This window comes from Triturus cristatus, chromosome 1_2 (genome assembly GCF_964204655.1).
Source record: "Triturus cristatus chromosome 1_2, aTriCri1.1, whole genome shotgun sequence".
In the NCBI taxonomy this organism is placed as follows: domain Eukaryota; kingdom Metazoa; phylum Chordata; class Amphibia; order Caudata; family Salamandridae; genus Triturus; species Triturus cristatus.
This window is the reverse complement of record NC_140580.1, coordinates 707547873-707567548: the sequence shown is the minus strand read 5'-3', so window position 1 is coordinate 707567548 and position 19676 is coordinate 707547873.

The following is a 19676-nucleotide window of genomic DNA, read 5'->3' as shown; positions in this document are numbered from 1 at the left end:
TTTTGATATGGCAGATATATACAGAAGTGATGGAGTACACTTCACAGATCAGGGAAACTGAGTTTTCCTGCATAACTTGAAGCTGTGCATCCACACTTATATGTAGCTCCAACTAATGAACACAAGGGCTCTTTTTAGAGCAACCCTATAACTTACAACTTAGGCCCTCTATTTTAGGGCCATATAACGCCAACTCCTGCACCCTCGCCAAAATGTATTCTCCACACAGTTGTGGCGCTGCGGCCAGACCATCTCACTTTGCAGCACAGACCTCTCGCTTTGATCCCCAGCTCTACTCACCCATAGGGGTGAGTAGTTTGCGCTCTACAAATACCATATTGATTTACCTTCACACTCCCTATACAACACCACCTAAGCACCATACACAAGCTACAATGTTCTAAACAAAAGTTCATCCAAGTACCTATAACTACATACTGACACTACTTGCACAGATGTGGCACAGCGGCCACGGCACATGACTTCACAGGTCGCTCCACCTACCGCACGGCCCCCATGTGTCCTAGGTCTCCACTGCTGCTCCTGCTCATTGCCGCCGCTGCCTCCAGGGACTTCGCCCTCAGGCCTTCCCCCCTCGCCGCCACCTCCGCTCTTCTTCCCACCGTTTCTGCACTTCCCGACCCCCGCCGCTGCTCCCCTGCGGCCCCGCCCTCTTCCTCGTCCCCGATCCCCATTCGCCGCCCCGCTCCCGCCTCCCAGCTGCTCCTCCCTCGCTCCGCCCCATCCACTCTCCATTTATGGCAGAGTCAGCGCATGCGCACAGCGTTCACACGCAGCGGGCGTGCCCTATGCGCGCCGAAGGCGAGCCAAAGGCAAGCCAGTCTGCGCCCGTCCGCGCCTGGACCGCGCCCAGCACCAGACCCCCTGGCCCCCGCAGATGCCAGCCCACCCGCCGGACTTACGCCGCCGCCACCCTCATCGCACTCAACACCGGCCGGATCCCCGGCTGCCACCGAGCCACCCCAAGACGCACCCACGGACCCTTCACCTGCCAATCCTGCAAGTTCTCCTGCACCCGGACCGGCACTGCTGGAGCAGAGTTTTCTGTTGAAAATTTATCGAGTTTTAAGCTCCAGTTTCGTCTAAATGTTAAGATTTTAAAACACTAATTAGTAACAAGTAATTAATAGTTTGTTTTGTCTGAACTAACCAATATCACTAACGAGAGAAATTACCCGTGGGATGCATTTATGTTGCTTAATAATAGTGTGCGGTTTATTCACAAATGCTATTTGTTTTGTGTTTTGTGCATTTAAAATAACGTGTGCTAATGCTTTATTGTGTTGCAGAGGGCTAGATAAGTGCATACACATAAGGGTATTAGAGGGGTTTAACACTGTACAATCATTATGATGTGGTAACGTTGTTTTTGTCTCTTTTAATTAAGATGGTCCGTTTTGGCCTAGATAAAGATGGCTGCCTTTTACAGCCTGCGCTCGAGTGATCGAATTTTGATGAGATGCCTTGCTGAACATGGTCGAGAGTCACCTGACCACAGCCTGTGCCTGGTTTAAAAGTTTTCCGTGAGGACAGCAGCTCTGGGCGCGGGTCCAATTGCCCTTGGACAAGGATAAAGTCACAATGAACAATGACAATGCTGCGGTGGCTCTGCTAGAGATGTCAAGGAAGAGCGACTTCGAAAGAAACATTTGCAAACTCGAGTTTCCTTCTTCCGTCTTTTTATTTTTGTGATTTTTCCCGAGCAGAGATTTTCTAAATGTATCTAAAGACTTCCTTTCCTGCTCGCTCTGCTCAGTGGTTCAACGGATATCTAACATTTGTTTGTTATTTTATTTTGCCACTTTTCCTATAAATATGTAAGACTAGAGAGGGTCCACGTTCATTAATTTGTTCGTTCGCTGGTTCATTCCTTCATCGCGTTTGGACGTTTCCTATGCTGAGGACGGCGGTTCGAGAGACTTTACCGAGAGACCTGTCCTGTCCCATTTAGCTAGAATAGGTAACTATGAGAATAATGATTTTGCTAATGATTGACTTTACCTTATTTTGAAATAATTTTAGATAAACAAGCTTTGTTTGAATTACAGTGTCGGGTGTTTATTCTTTGTCAATTATTGAGTTACAAATGTATTTCTTATGTTCAAAATCATGACTCAAGGCAATGTCATTATGGTCGCGTTGACCTCATTGTAGATGCAGATTGGTCTAGGTTTTCTCTCCTATATTCAGTGTGGATAGAGTAATAGTGTGAATTTAGTGATATGGGCCCTAGCGTATGTGTGTGACTGTGTGTGTGACTGTAGATTTACTCTGTCCGTGGAAGCAGGGAGAATTTATATGCGCCGACCTGCAGCAGTTTCCTGGTAGCAGTATGATGGTTTTGATCATTGTCTTGATCTGATTAGATTGCTTGTACATAGGCTTTGATTTATTGATTATTGATTAATGTTGGTATATGTACTAATACTATATGTTGAGGTTGTCGTGTTGAGTTCTATGTAGTGTGTGCGGCTTCTGGAATTTGGGAGCTGGTGACAGTTCCGTAGTAGGGCAGAGGGTAGTGAGTGCTGCTCTCGGGAAAACGGGATTGTTGGCCCTGTACGTATGCGGGGAAAAACGTGTGACAATTGAAGTTGCGCGTCACATTGTCTGGGTTCGGAATCAGTGACATCGTCGTGTGTTACTATTAGGGACATATTTTCGGTATAAAAGGAGTGCGTATGGTAGCGAAGGTTATCTGTGAAACTCTGGTTTTAAGTCCCAGGGATCCGTAAGGTTTGCCGTTAAAGCTTATCGCTGGAGAAGTAATAGGTATTCTCTAAGCTTGTTTGAAGGACTGGGCAGAGGTAGGCTGCTTGGTTAACGTGTGTTATAATTCTGTAGCGGGACAGATTGTTCGCTGTTCTCGGGAAAGGCAGGATTCTGTGTGCGTGTGCTAAATTTTCTGGTATGAAAGTGCGTGAATGAATGAGCATTTAATTGATTGTAAGACTCTTTGGAGCAGTCCTAGAGGAAACGGTTGATGGATGCATGTTAGAAGGGCAGAGTAGAGGGATGTACTACTGTGTCAATGAAAGTGATTATTCCGTGGTGGAGCAGAGGTAAGCGCTGTTCTAGAGAGAAGCGGCATTCTTGTGAGAAAGATTTTCTATACTACTCTGTGGTTAGCGAAGCAGACAATGGAGATGTTTATATGTTGTAACTAATAGATTTGTAGAATCTGAAACGAAGTCTACCAAGAAGGCTTTGTAAAGGAGGGGTAGACGAGTGACAGGAGACAGGAGCAGAAGCGACTGCAGCGACTGCTGACGTCATTCAGACCGCGCTGTGATTGGATAAGTGACTCAGAACAGTGCTCGCGCTAGGATTGGTGCGTTGGTGTGAGCCGCGCAGGGATTGGAAGGAGTACCGAGTGACGTAGACGCTCCAGGATTGGTGCGTTGGTGTGAGTCGCGCTGTTATTGGGCAGAGATTTGCAACTGTACGGAAGGGATTAAGATGTATTACCAACCTGAGGAAAGAAAGAAAAAATCTTTGTTCGGTAAAATAAAAAGGTGGTTCGACAAAGATAAGAATGTGATAACTAGAGAAGGTGAATTGCTACCTCCGACGAGAACTCCTGCATCCTCCATGGTGGCAAAATATGGGTATCATACCTGTATATGGTTGGATAATTGGGCTAAGTATACTAAGGAAGATGGTGTTTTAGCATTCCCGGAACATGGTTCATTTAATCTGGCCGTGTTGAGAAATTTACGAGAAAAGATGATGTGTCTAGAGCCTAGACCAAGGCCGACACAGTTTGAGGCGTTGGTGGAATGGGAAGATGAGGTGCATGAGCGAGAAAAGCAGACGAGTGGAGGCAATTATAGGTCCTTTTTTGGGAGGAAATATGATCGTGAGACTCATCATGATCGAATGAGGAGATGGCGAGATGCTAGTATGTCAGAGGGATTATATCCTATGAGGACTGTTGATGAAGCGGAAGGGAGGAAAGGTGCAGAAAAGGTGTCTGATACAGAAGTGAGAAGGTACGGAGTTACTGATTATGAGGACGAGGTCTTGGATGACATGATTTACAAGAGACCACCTCCGTATAGAGCAGAACCAGAAGAGAGTACGCCAGTTTCTACTCCTGTAAGAGATACTTTGCGAATTATTAAAACTGAGGTTGTGACACCTGATCTGAAAAATAGTAGCTCTTTCATGGAAAGGGAAAGAGAGAGAGAGCGAGAGAGAGAGAATCGAGTCAGTGAAGAGAAAACAAGAGAGTTAGCCAGAACCACATCTGAGCTGACTGAGAAAATTCGTAAGCTGACGAAAAATCTTGAAGCAGTTACAGTGCCTGTAACTATTGGTCCGGTTGTGCCTATTTTTGATAAACAAAGAATGGGTGAAAATAATTTGACAGTTCCTTATGTTGGAAATGGTTTGGTTGGTACTTGTACTTTGGAGGAATCAAGAGTGAGAACAGGAGGAAATGATTCAAGGCAGTCGAGACATGACACATGTAGTGGAGGATTAGATGTGCAGCCTAATTCAGGATTGAATACTGGTTGTTTGGGAGGAACAATTTTGGAACCACAGAGGATGACGGAACAAGTGGGTGCAGTGAAAAGGTCTACTGAAATAACGGCTGAAGATTTGAATGATTGGTTGAAAGTTCTTCAAAAGAAGGATAAAGATTCACAGGCAATTGATGTAGCCAGGTTGCGCATGGAATTGGAGGAGCTTATTGCAGGGACAATTTCTACAGACATACTCAAAAACCATCATGATGGAGAATTGTTATTTATGTGCAAGAGCATCACCTGGAGGGCTAAGAATACACATGCAAGGTTAAGTGCAATAGCGAGTGAACAGGGAGTTGACATGGATAAGGTGAAAGCTTTGCAGAAGCCTTACAGGGTGGATTTCTCTGATAAGGATATTGAAAATCTAAATGGTGCTGGCAGAACAGGGCAGATTAAGGAAATGATTGCATTGTTGCGAAAATGGGGTGATGTAGAAAAGTGGAAGGATAGGTGGTACAAGAAAAGGGAAGATTCAGTGGACAGGACTTACTCAGCTTTCCCTGTGAGAGAAAAAGAGAAAACAGTGGATGCCTATCCTATGAGAGAGATTCCTGGAGGAGGATATGTACATGTCCCATGGACTAGACAGGATATTTTATCATTTACGAATGATTTCCCTCGACTGAGAGAAAAGCCCGTCGAGTTGTATAGGCAGGTAGACAGGTTTGTGAAATTGTCAAAGGTGCTGTGGATTGATCTGAATAGTCTGTTTGATATAATTGTTCCAGCAGACTTGTGGGCTGAGTGTAAAATAGTTGTAGATTGGCCTGCTAAAGAGTATCCAAGAGATCCGAAAACAGGAGCACAAGATCCGGAGGTCATGAGGAAATATGATCAGGTAATCGTATTCCTGAAAAATAAAGTACCCCCAAAAGAGACAGACTGGGTTAAGATAGATCGAACACATCAGGAAACAAAAGAATCAGTTCATGCTTTTTACGAAAGGCTGATACTGGCTTTTAAACAGTTCAGTGGAGACGAACACCTGGATGATAAGGATTTGAGTCATTTTGTTTATAGGTTTGTATATGGCCTGAGACCTGAAATAAGTGAAAGGATACGTGAGCATACAGTTGACTGGCAGAGTAAAAAGATTGATGAAATCTTGAGACATGCAAAGTACTTCAGTGATGAGATCGAGGCAAAACAGAGAAAGCTAAAAGAGAAAGCAATGTGGGCTCAGGTGAAAGTTGCTGAGAGACAAGAAGCACAGTTGATGGAACAGGCGAATAATCCAGGAATTAGACCCAGATATGCGGGGAAAGGAAAGGGTAATTTAGAGGAGGCTAAAAAGAAATTCCCTTGTCACAACTGTGGACAATTGGGGCATTGGAGATCCGAGTGTACCAATCCACCATTAGTGAGTAATGAAAGTAAACCCTTAAATCAACAGGTGCAGAACGAGGGGTGTAATCAACAGCAGCAACAGCAGAAGGTTGTCAGACAGCAGAGTCAAGAGCCAAAACCGCCCTTGCCGCAGAATAGAGGGTCCCAAAAGTATAACCAGGACTCAGGATTCTACAATGATGAGCAGGTAAACAAACCGAGACGTTCTAACCTGGTACAGCAGTACTGGTTAAAAAATGAGGGGAGTGAGTCTGAAGGGGACTATTGACGGTGCCGAAGAGAGGAGGAAGAGTGCATACTTGGTGCAACTCTAGAAATAGACCAGGCAGGACCATTTGTAGATGGGAAAATAAATGGGGAGAGTGTTACTTTTTTAGTAGACACAGGAGCGACGAGATCAACTGTCAGGTCAGCAGATATTAGAAATCTTCCTCTCTCGGACGAAGCAATCCAAGTAGTTGGTGTAGCAAATACACAGATTAAGACTCGTCTTACCGAACCAGTAAGGGTAAGAATAGGGAAATTTTCAGATATGCACAGATTTGTTGTCTGTGACACCAGTCCAGTGAACTTGTTAGGTAGGGACCTATTGTGCAAAATGAATTGTACAATTTTTTGTACTCCGGATGGAATAGCTTTTGAGACACCAGATGAGGTTGTTTTGTACCGGATGACTCTAGATAATAGAGAGAGTGAGATTGTTGGTACATATGCTGTGTTTAATCCGGATGATTTGCCTCAGGAGTTGAGACACACAGTGAAAACAGCTGTTTGGGATTTTACTGGAGAAGATGTGGGATTGATGAATAATGTAGATACAGTGAAGATTTCAGTGAAAGAGGGAATCACTTACCCTAATATCCCACAGTACAGACTGACACCGGAGATAATTGAGGGAATAACTCCTATAATTGACAAGATGATTCAACAGGGTGTTTTGAGAGAGTTACTGAGTAGCCCGTGTAATTCACCGATAATGGGGTTGAAGAAACCTAATGGAAAGTTCAGGATTGTACAGGATTTGAGAAAAGTTAACAAAATTGTGGTGGCATGTTGTCCCATTGTGCCAAATCCTTCTGTGATTTTGTATCAGATTCCTCATGATGCTGAGTGGTACACAGTGATTGATTTGTGTCATGCTTTCTTTTCAATTCCATTGCATCATGACAGCCAGCCGATTTTTGCATTCCGGTTTGGCCAGCGTATTTTAGCATGGTGTCGTATCCCACAGGGGTATACAGAGAGTCCTTCGATATTCAATCAGTTGTTGAAAAAGTCATTGGAGAGTTTGATCATGCCTGAAAGCTCAGTGCTAGTGCAGTATATTGATGACTTACTTGTGGCATCGAAGACACGTGAAGCTTGTGAAGTAGATACCATAGCTTTACTGAATCATCTGGCAGATGGAGGGTTAAAGGTATCTCCAGCCAAATTGCAATTTTGCAAGAAAGAGGTGCATTATCTTGGACACAATATTGAAACGGGTCTGAGAAAGGTGACCGATGACAGGATCAAAATTATCAGAGGAATGAGAGCCCCGATGACCCAAAGAGAAGTGAGGATGTTTCTGGGGATGGTGGGTTATTGTCGTCAGTGGATAAGTAATTTCTCCCTGATAGCAAAGCCACTGATTAAGTTGACCAAAAGTGAAGTGAGAGACCCATTGGAACTGGATGGGGAACAAATGGCAGCATTTGAAGAGTTGAAGAGAAGAATGTGTGAAGCAACTGCTTTGGGAATGCCAGACTATGAGAAAGAGTTTGAGTTGTACTGCAGTGAGAGAAATGGGTGTGCACTTTCAGTGTTAATTCAGAAGCATGGACAACTGAGACGGCCGATTGCGTACTTCTCATCGACACTTGACCCCGTAGCTGTGGGTTTGCCAGGTTGCCTGAAAGCAGTAGCTGCTACATGCAGAAGCTTGGAACAGAGTGAGGGCATAATAATGGGATATCCTGTAAGGGTGTTCGTACCTCATGATGTGGCAATTCTTTTGACAAGAAGCAGGACTCAGTACATGTCACAGAGTCGGCTGATTAAATATGAGAAAATCATTCTGGGAGCATCAAATGTGACTCTCGAGAGATGTGTGAATGTGAATCCAGCAACGTTGTTGCCGGATGCTGACAATGTGAATGTTGGAGATGATGTTGATCATGATTGTTTGGATGTGCTTGACTACTGCACAAAACCAAGACCTGACGTAAGAGATTTACCGTTGCCTGAGAGTGATCATGTGCTGTTTGTGGATGGATAGTGTCTGAGAACTGATGATGGTGTGCTGAGTGCAGCATATGCAGTGTGCAAGATTTCAGAAGTTATGGAAGCTTCGTCTTTGAAAGGAGTGAGATCTGCTCAAGTGGCTGAATTGGTGGCGTTGACTAAAGCTTGCAAAATTGGGAAAAATCTGAGAGTGACTGTAATGACTGATAGTCAGTACGGATTTGGAGTTGTTCATGACTTTGGCCAGCTTTGGCTACAGAGAGGTTTCTTGATGTCAAGTGGGACTCCAATAAAGAATGCTGAAGTGATTGGGAAATTGCTTGAGGTGATACAGCTGCCTAAGGAGTTAGCAGTTGTGAAGTGTGCTGCTCATGGACAAGGGGATGATTTTGTTACTCTTGGTAATAGATTTGCCAATGACATAGCACAATATCGTGCCAAAAACAATCATTCGATTAATAGGGCACGAGAGAGGGAAATGTCTTTTTGTTCTGTGATGTTTACTAATGTCCTAGAAACGTGGGATGAAGTGAAACAGTTGCAGGATGAGGCAGGAGATGAAGAAATGAGAGATTGGATCAAGGCAGGTTGTGCCCCAAGAGAAACAGATCATGTTTGGATTTACAGAGATGGTAGACCAGTCATGCCTAACTCAATGTTATCGACAATGGCGAGAATGTATCATGGCCAGGGACATTTGGGTAGGGATGCGATGATCAGGTCTTTTAAACAAACCTGGTACAATGCAAAGTTCAGGTTGATTGCAGAGAGCATCTGTCAGAGATGTTTGATTTGTCAGCAGTTTAATACTGGGAAAAAGACAGTGGTGAATCTAGGAACGATAGGCAGAGAAGGAGGTCCTTTTACCAGAATGCAAATAGATTTCATTGAAATGCCCCAAGTGAACAAATTGAGGTATGTTCTAGTGGTAGTCTGTTTGTTCTCAAGATGGGTGGAGGCCTATCCGACTAGGAGAAATGATGGAATAACAGTTGCAAAGTTACTGTTAAGGGAGTTGATTCCTAGGTACAGGTTCCCAGTGACCATTGAGTCTGATAGAGGTGGACACTTCTATAATGAGCTCATGGGTTTAATTTGTGAAGCATTGAGCATACAGCAGAAGCTACATTGTGCCTACAGACCAGAGGCTTCTGGTGTTGTGGAGCAGATGAATGGCACAATAAAGAACCGAATTGGTAAGATGTGTTTAGCCACTGGAATGAAATGGCCTGATGTCTTACCTCTAGTGCTGATGACCATTAGGTCTACTCCAGATAGAACCACAGGTTTGAGTCCGCACGAGATCTTAATGGGACGTGCCATGAGACATGCATTTGTGCCTGTCAACAAGTTGATGACAATAACTGATGACATGATTTTGGATTACTGTAAAGGCCTGGCTGACGCAGTTCATTCTGTGTTTCACCAGGTTGGAGGAGACGCTACCACACTTGAGAAGAAGCAAGCCCATGATCTGAGTCCAGGGGACTGGGTGAGGAATAAGGTACACAGGAGAAGAAATTGCTTGGTTCCAAGGTGGGGAAGGCCGAGACAAATAATTCTGACTACGACAACTGCAGTAAAGTGTGCCGGTGTGAAAAACTGGGTGCATGCGAGTCATACTCTGAGAGTTCCAAATCCAAAGGATGGGACTGGTAAGGAGTATTTTGAAGAGTCAGATTCCAGTGATGATGCAGAAACTGAACCAGTGAGAAGGGGGAGAAATCCTGAAAGAGGTGAAGGTGAAAAAAAGTTGAATGATTCTTTCCCCTTTCCAAGAGAGGCTTCGAGAGAAACATTGAGAGTTTCAGAGGCGAGTTCAGATTCTGTAAGAGTGCCTGAAGGTCTAACAAGCAGTAGAAGAGAAAGAAGTAGTTCCACAGAGATTACACCTGAATCAGATGAAGAGGTTTAAAATCCACTTGAGATTACACCTGAAGAAACAGGGTCAGTAGAGGATAGAGAGGGACAGATTGCGGAAGACCACCGAGGAGGTGTAGGGGACACTTCTGATAAGCTAGGTGAAGGGACAAGTAGACAGCAAGAAGATTGCGTGTCAGGGACCCGAGGAGGGACAGAATTAGGGAAGTCTCAATCAGTGGTGGAAAAGACTGTGGAGCGAAAGAAAATTGTTGAAGAACGAGAGGCAAATGAGACAGAATAAGATGAGAGTGAAAATGAGAAATCAGAGGGTCGAGTTCTGAGAAAGAGAACTTGGATCGGAGAAAGAAATAATAAAGAAGTGAGACCAAAAAGGGTTGTAAGAGGAGATCTTTGGCCCAACAGGATAAAGAGGTTACGGTACAGACTGACACGAGCAAGTTCATCGAAAGCTGAACAAGTGAACGAGGTGTCTAGTCAGAATCAAGCAAAAGGTGAAAAACAAAAGGTTACAAAAGAACCAGAGGAGATCAAGAGAGTCAGAAAACCTAACCAGAAGTATAGGTCACCGGAATGGACGTATGTGGCACTGTCTGAAGGTGAAGAGGCAGAGAGTCAAGGAAATCCAGAGGGGACCGTAAGAGAAGTGGTTGAGGAGAAAACTGTTGGAGTTCTAAAAGTTATTCTGACTGACATTGGAGAAGAGTCGGATGCACTGGATGTTGTTGATGATCTATTACAATTTGATGTTGCTGAAGAAGGAGTGAAAAGTGATGTTAATCCAAATTGAGTGAACTAAAGGAGTCACTTGGAGAAAAGTGAGAAGAGAAAATCTGAAATTATCTGTGTGAAATCATCTAGAGTTCTAAAAACTCAGTAGTGGAGTAGAAGAGGCTAAGTCAAAAGACACTGCCAAAGTAGTAATATGGCTAATACAAAGAATAATCAAAGTAGATGTGCCTTTTTGAAAAGATGGTGTAAAATGTGCTGCTGCTGTTCTGGATTATTAATGCTATTATGGGGAGTCTTAGCTTTATTAGTTACTTTTAGAGTTACAATAGACGCTTTAGGAATACATACTGAAAATGTGACCAATGTAGGGAAGAGTTCACGGAAAGTAGTTCCAACTAGAATTAGTAACACTTATGTGCATAAGGATAGGTCAATTAATGATTTTTCTAGTAATGTTTTTTCAAAGTTGTTGTATGAATACGTAAAGACAATGGAAGTTAGGGATTGCTACGTATGTATGCAGTTGCCTGCATCCGTTTCAGAAGGTGTTACTTATCACCATTTACCAGCTACGTATGGGATTTCTTGTAGTGTGCTGAGTAGTGTTTTTTATTTGTTAGGGAAAATAGATTATGAGATGTCTAATAAAGATAACATTTTTGGGCAATTGCCTATGAATAAAAAGCTGAATCCGGCTAAAGAAGCTAACATTTTTGGTGAGATTTTTATTGAGAAAGAAGAATTAACTTTAGATTACATTTTTAGAAACAATTTAACTTGCAGTTTGAAAGAAGAGGAGAAAGCTTTCCTAAATATGGTAGAGGAAAGGAGAAAGAGCATGCATGAGAAGGCAGGGAAATATAAAATGAGTGACACAATTTGGGACATTGAAATGGGAAAGGAGTTGAGAAATGGAGCTAGTCCAACTTTGGCTTTAGATGCACCACAGAAGGGTAAGCTATGCATTACCAGGAAGAAATCCCAATATGATACATATTTTGTTGGGACTAGTGAGTGTCATGATACTTATTTTATTGCAACAGGATGGGGTTTTTAAGGTGGTGAAGATCCAGTTTTCCCGGGAGTGTATTATGTTTGTGGGAACAAGGCTTATTACAAGTTGCCTGACCATTGGTATGGCACATGTTATGTGGGCCTGGTCTTTCCAAAGATTTTTCATACAGATAGGATAGAAGATGTAGAACACATTAATTTACTAACACGTTTTAAGAGAGAAACTTGGTAAGAGATAGTGGGTGACATTTTTGGTGCTTTAATTCCAGCAGTAGGAATTTCTTTGAATGCTTATGGGATTCGGAAACTGTCAACAGTGGTGGATCATTTATCGACAAGTACCGCTGGAGGGTTTCTCTTGGTGAATACGGAAATGATTGCCGTACGAGCCATGTCTATGCAAAATCGACTTGCCCTTGATATTCTTTTGGCCAAAGAGGGGGGGGGGGTTTGTGGAATGCTGAAAGTTCAACATTGTTGCACTTACATTCCTGACGAAAGCAGAGATCTAAAGGTCTATATTAAAAATATTACTGATTTACATGAAGAATTAGTACAACTTGAAGCTGAAAGTGTCTGGACTAAAATAGCTAATAAGATAGTTGCAGTTAAGGGTTTTATTGCTAGAATAGGTAGTACCATTATTGGTAAAAGTTTGTTTCCTTTGACATGCATAATTGTTGCTTTATTGATACTGAGATTGGGGTGTTTGTGTTGTAAAAACAGGGGGGGAAAAGAGAATAATTAGAAGTAATGCTGAAAAGAAACAAAAGAGGTCAAGGAGAGACCCACAAGAAGTAGAATTAGAAGAGTTGAGGGAGAGTGTGTACTTGGAGTCAAGGAGGGATGATGTGAGAGAATCTGGTGTTTAATGTTGAGTCATAAAGACATTTTCAATTTCTCCTAAAAATTGGGACTACATTTTTCTTTTTTGGGTGGTTTTTGTGGTGATAAGATATCACCAAAGGGGGGATTGCTGGAGCAGAGTTTTCTGTTGAAAATTTATCGAGTTTTAGGCTCCAGTTTCGTCTAAATGTTAAGATTTTAAAACACTAATTAGTAACAAGTAATTAATAGTTTGTTTTGTCTGAACTAACCAATATCACTAACAAGAGAAATTACACGTGGGATGCATTTACGTTGCTTAATAATAGTGTTCGGTTTATTCACAAATGCTATTTGTTTTGTGTTTTGTGCGTTTAAAATAACGTGTGCTAATGCTTTATTGTGTTGCAGAGGGCTAGATAAGTGCATACACATAAGGGTATTAGAGGGGTTTAACACTGTACAATCATTATGATGTGGTAACGTTGTTTTTGTCTCTTTTAACCCCTTCCATGCTGCGCAGATTCCGCCGCTGTGCTGGCGGAATCTTGCGCGGGCGGGTTCATGACGGAATGGTTCCGTCATGAGCACAGCTCAACCGTGGGTCATGACGGAACCATTCCGTCATGAGCATGGAAGGGGTTAATTAAGATGGTCCGTTTTGGCCTAGATAAAGATGGCTGCCTTTTACAGCCTGCGCTCGAGTGATCGAATTTTGATGAGAGGCCTTGCTGAACATGGTCGAGAGTCACCTGACCACAGCCTTTGCCTGGTTTAAAAGATTTCCGTGAGGACAGCAGCTCTGGGCGCGGGTCCAATTGCCCATGGACAAGGATAAAGTCACAATGAACAATGACAATGCTGCGGTGGCTCTGCTAGAGATATCAAGGAAGAGCGTCTTCGAAAGAAACATTTGCAAACTCGAGTTTCCTTATTCCGTCTTTTTATTTTTGTGATTTTTCCTGAGCAGAGATTTTCTAAATGTATCTAAAGACTTCCTTTCCTGCTCGCTCTGCTCAGTGGTTCAACGGATAGCTAACATTTGTTTGTTATTTTATTTTGCCACTTTTCCTATAAATATGTAAGACTAGAGAGGGTTCACGTTCATTAATTTGTTCGTTCGCTGGTTCATTCCTTCTTCGCGTTTGGACGTTTGCTATGCTGAGGACGGCGGTTCGAGAGACTTTACCGAGAGACCTGTCCTTTCCCATTTAGCTAGAATAGGTAACTATGAGAATAATGATTTTGCTAATGATTGACTTTACCTTATTTTGAAATAATTTTAGATAAACAAGCTTTGTTTGAATTACAGTGTCGGTTGTCAATTATTGAGTTACAAATGTATTTCTTATGTTCAAAATCATGACTCAAGGCAATGTCATTATGGTCGCGTTGACCTCATTGTAGATGCAGATTGGTCTAGGTTTTCTCTCCTATATTCAGTGTGGATAGAGTAATAGTGTGAATTTAGTGATATGGGCCCTAGCGTATGTGTGTGACTGTGTGTGTGACTGTAGATTTACTCTGTCCGTGGAAGCAGGGAGAATTTATATGCGTCGATCTGCAGCAGCACCTCACCTGCCAAGCCGAGCACCAGCAGCAACCACCTGAAGTGCATCCTGCTCAACACCCGCTCCGTCCACAGACACGCCGTTGAACTCTGGAACCTGCTCGACACCACATCTCCAGACGTCGCCTTCCTCACGGAAACCTGGATGAACGCCTCCTCAGCGCCCGACATCACCATCGCCATCCCGGACGGATACAAGATCACCCGGAGGGACCGCGTCAACCAGACAGGAGGAGGCATCGCCATCGTACACAAGAACACCATCCGAATCACGACCAACTCCGACGACACCCTCACCGACGCCGAACACCTCCACTTCCAGATACACACCGACCCCAAGACGACCCTCAGAGGTACCCTCATCTATAGACCCCCGGGACCACGCACTCAATTCAGCGAAGACATCGCAGACTTCATCAGCCCACACACCCTCCCCTCCACTGACTTCATCCTCCTAGGGGACCTCAACTTCCACCTGGAGAACAACAACGACAACAACACTACCACCCTGCTGGACAACCTCGCCAACCTCGGACTCAAGCAACTGGTGAACACCCCCACCCACTACGCCGGACACACGCTTGACCCAGTCTTCTCCTCCAGCAGGTACATCTCCTTCAGCCACTCCACCGGACTCCACTGGACAGACCACAGCTGCATCCACTTCACCTTCAGAAGGACCACGACTCACCACCACCCACAACAGGTGCCCCGCAGGAGCTGGAACAAGATCACCGCCGACCAGCTCACCACATCACTGAGCCAGAACCCTCCCGCCAGCTCAACAGACCCCAACGAAGCAGCCAACAACCTCACACGGTGGATCACCAACTGCGCTGACGACCTCGCACCTCTGAAAAACCATCCCAGCAGGACCGGCAGCAAGAAAGCCTCCTGGTTCAACAACGAACTCAAGAACTCCAAGAAGAACTGCCGCACTGCAGAGAACGCCTGGCGAAAAGACCCGACTACAGACAACATGATCGCCCTCAAGCACGCAACCCGCAAAAACACCACCAGCTGATCCACACCACCAAGAAGACAGCATTCAAGAAACGAATAGACAACAACGCACACAACAGCAAGGAACTCTTCAGCAGCGTGAAAGAGCTCTCCAACCCCAGCGCTGGAAACAACAACATCACTCCCTCACAAGACCTCTGCGACTCACTCGCCTCGTTCTTCCACAGCAAGGTCGCCGACATACACAACATCTTCGGCGCACAGACCACGCACCCAACCACCGAACCGATGCCCCCCACCACCACCCTCCACGCTTGGACCCCGGTCAGCACCGAAGACACCATCCACACGATGAACACCATCCACTCCGGATCGCCTACCGACCCATGCCCCCGCCACGTCTTCAAAAAGGCCGACTCAGTCATCGCACCACAACTCCGGGACATTATCAACTGCTCCTTCAACACCGCCACCTTCCCGGAGAGCTGGAAGCATGCCGAACTCAGCGCCCTCCTGAAGAAGCCATCAGCAGACCCCACCGACCTCAAGAACTACCGCCCCATCTCGCTCCTCCCGTTTCCTGCCAAAGTAATCGAGAAGACCGTCAACAGACAGCTTGCCGCCTTCCTCGAGATGAACGGATCCCTCGACCACTCGCAGTCCGGCTTCTGAGCCAACCACAGCACCGAAACCGCCCTCATCGGAGCCACTGACGACATCCGAGCCCTGCTCGACAACGGAGAAACAGCGGCCCTCATCCTCCTGGACCTCTCCGCAGCGTTCGATACTGTCTGCCACCGTACCCTAGTGCAACGCCTCAGCAACGTCGGAATCCAAGAGAAGGCACTAGAGTGGATCATCTCATTCCTCGCCGGGAGAACCCAGAGAGTCTGCCTCCCCCCGTTCAGATCCGAGGCCACCGAAGTCATCTGCGGCGTACCACAAGGATCATCACTCAGCCCCACCCTCTTCAACGTCTACATGAGCCCCCTCGCAGCCATCGCACGCCAACACAACCTCAACATCATCTCCTGCGCCGACGACACCCAGCTGTTCCTCTCCCTCACCAAAGACCCAGCCACCGCCAGAAACAACCTACACGAAGGGATGAAAGATGTAGCCGAGTGGATGACGAACAGTCGCCTGAAACTGAACTCGGACAAAACGGAAGTCCTCATCCTTGGATCAACACCCTCTGCCTGGGACGACTCCTGGTGGCCCCCTGCCCTGGGCAGCGCACCCAAACCAACGGACCACGCACGCAACCTGGGCTTCATCCTGGACTCCTACCTCTCGATGACCAGAGAAGTCAACGCCGTCTAATCATCATGCGGAAGATCCTTCTCCTACCTGGCAACCAAGACTTGGAACTCCCTCCCCATCCACCTCCGCCTGACCCAAGACCACCTGTCCTGCAGGAAGCAACTCAAGACCTGGCTGTTCGAGCAGTAGCAGACCCCCCCCAAGCGCCTTGAGACCCTTTGGGTGAGTAGCGCGCTATACAAATATCTTGATTGATTGATTGATAAGACACACAATTTGGACTCACACTTTAATCCCCGAGTCCTGCACCAGCTCACCTTACCCGCATCAGACTCTACACAATACCTCACTTAATTTCCGTAGCCCACCACTTACACCACTTACACACCGGTAGGGATAAATACTTCGCTTCGCACCCCCTCTATAGCACACCCTAAATACCCCACAGAGGTTACAGTGCTCCTACCCTCCTATTTCCCACTTTTTTCCCTCTTTTTTCATCTTACTTGCTTCAACGGAATCCCAAAATGGAGGCCAACACTTCCTAGTTACAACCGCTCGCAGCCAATCAGCAACAAGCTTGTGATCGTAACGCCTTAGCCAATCAGATGGCAGAATTCTCAAATATCAATATATGTAAATTTCAATACTCCTCAAAAACTACTGAACGAATTTACACCAAATAAACAAAAGCGTGCTTTCTAGACCAAGATCCTTCTCCCTGCCAAATTTGGGGTAATTCCACTCACCCATTCGACCTGTAGCCTTGTCTAAAGTTTCCTATGGAAATTAACATGGAGAAAACACGTTTTGGGACACCCCTTTTTTATCGGCCCCCCCTTGATGAATCACCCCCAAACCTTCAACATAGGAGCTGATCTCAACAAAGAATTTGTTTTGAAAATTTCGCGAAGATTCGTCAATCGGCGCCAAAGTTATTGCGAATAGAATGTTGCCATTTTCCTGTAGTAACTAGGTCCTCACTATATCTACCTACTGCCGCTAAAACGGTGATAATGGGCTTGATAATATGCCGTAGAGAATTCCAATAGAAGCCCATGTTAACACGAGAACATGAGCTTCTATTGGAATTCTCTACGGTATATTATCAAGCCCATTATCCATTATCACCGTCTTAGCGGCGATAATTTTAACGCCGCTCCTTGATAATATGGCCACCAGTAGGTAATATATATATATATATATATATATATATATATATATATATATATATATATATATAACCACCAGTTCCGGTAAAAGATCGGTCTGTCAACGGGCGGTCCGAGCAAGGAAACCGGAATTCCTAGTTAATGCGCTCCACACAGTCTCGTCGTAACGGGAAAGAAGCTCGGACTCCAAAGATGAATGCAGTTACGTTTATTCACACAAGTGCAAAAACGACGCGTTTCGCCATTTTCACTTAAAAAACCATAGGTTTCACACATGTTATAGTTAGCTGGACATTTCACTCATAAAAAACCAATGAAATTCCCCCGTTATAGTTAGTTCAGATAACTATAACTCGCACGCCCGCAATCCACTGCTGATGACGTCACATATTACATCAATCATGACATGGTCAGTGGCATCACTCATGACATCATCCTTGTGATAGAGTGGCGGTCGCGTGAGTTATAGTTATCTGAACTAACTATAACGGGGGAATTTCATTGTTTTTTTACGAGTGAAATGTCCAGCTAACTATAACGTGTGAAACCTATGGTTTTTTAAGTGAATTTGTAAGGTTTTTTAAATGCTAATTCCTAACTATAACGTGTGTAAAACCTATGGTTTTTTAAGTGAATTTGTACGGTTTTTTAAATGCTAAGTTATGTATGAATTATTATGTTTTTTATATATTTATTTTACAATAAACTATCTATGTATATAGTTATAGATTGACTGTATCCTGTAATATGGAATGGCTCATTTAAAAAGTTTTTTTTAAAAAATGTTTTCCACCGAGCGCGCACGGTGCGCGCACCCCGCGATTTAAAAAAAAAAAAATATACATTTTTTTTTCAGCCTTCGGGGTCTTTCAGGGACCCCCTTACAAAGGCTAGGGGGTCAGAAACTCTCTACCCTGCCCCCTTTTCACGTTCGCCACCTTCCTTTTTCCCTGTCGCACACAAAACAAACAAAATGGCGGCCGACACTTCCTGATTTCTACCGATTCGAACGTTGACTGACATGTAACCACCAATCCGAATTACGCTCACGCACGGCACGGTGCGCGCTTATAGATATATATGTACTTTTAACTGCAATTTTCTCAGGAAATACTGAACAGATTGGCTCCATATATGCAAAAGGCACATGCCTGACCTGAGGACTACCTCGCTGTCAAATTTCAAGTAATTCTGTTAAGCCGTTCGGGCTGTACCTTCGACTAAAGGTCCTATGGGAAAATGCATGGGGAAAACGCGTTTTGGGACCCCCCTTTTTTCTCGGCCCCCGGTTTACGAATCACCCCGAGACTTTCAGGGTAGGAGCTGAGCGGAGCGCGCCATTAGTTTTGAAAATTTCGCGAGGATTCGTCAACCGGCGCCAAAGTTATTCAAAATAGAATTTTTAGATTTCCTATGGAAACACGGTCCTATATATATACATTACCTACTGGCGGTCGCCAGTAGGTAATTATAGTTAGGACCTATTTTCCATAGGAAATCCGCAACATTCTATTTGGAATAACTTTAGCGCCCGTTGATGAATCTTTGCGAAATTTTCAAAACGTTTGGCCAGCTCTGGTCTGCTCTTATCCTGAAAGTCTCGGGATGATTCGTGTAGCGGGGGCTGAGAAAAAAGGGGGGTCCCAAAACGTGTTTTTCCCATGCATTTTCACATAGGACCTTTAGCCGCAACTACAGCCCGAACTGCTGAACAGAATTACACCAAATTTGGCAAAGAGGTAGTCCTCAGTTCAGACTCGTGCCTTTTGCTTAAATGGTGTAAATCCATTCAGTAGTTCCTGAGAAAATCAAAAGTAAAATCACATATATATCTGGGCGGAGCCTAACCACACATCTCATCGTGAGATCTGATTGGCTGTCAGCACTTCGTCCAAGAAGTATTGGCAGCCATCTTGGGACCAATATACATGATAGCACCTCATTAAAAAGCATTGCAGTTAATAGAAGGTTTTAAGACTTAATTTACATTATAAATAATTTGTTGATGGTACCATACTCATTTTAGGAATTGTGGTATGTTCTAAGGTGATTTTAGCATGTGAAAAAGCCTTCTGCTGGGATATCATGAATCATGTTTGAGAGAAAACTATTTTCTCATGCTTTTCCAAC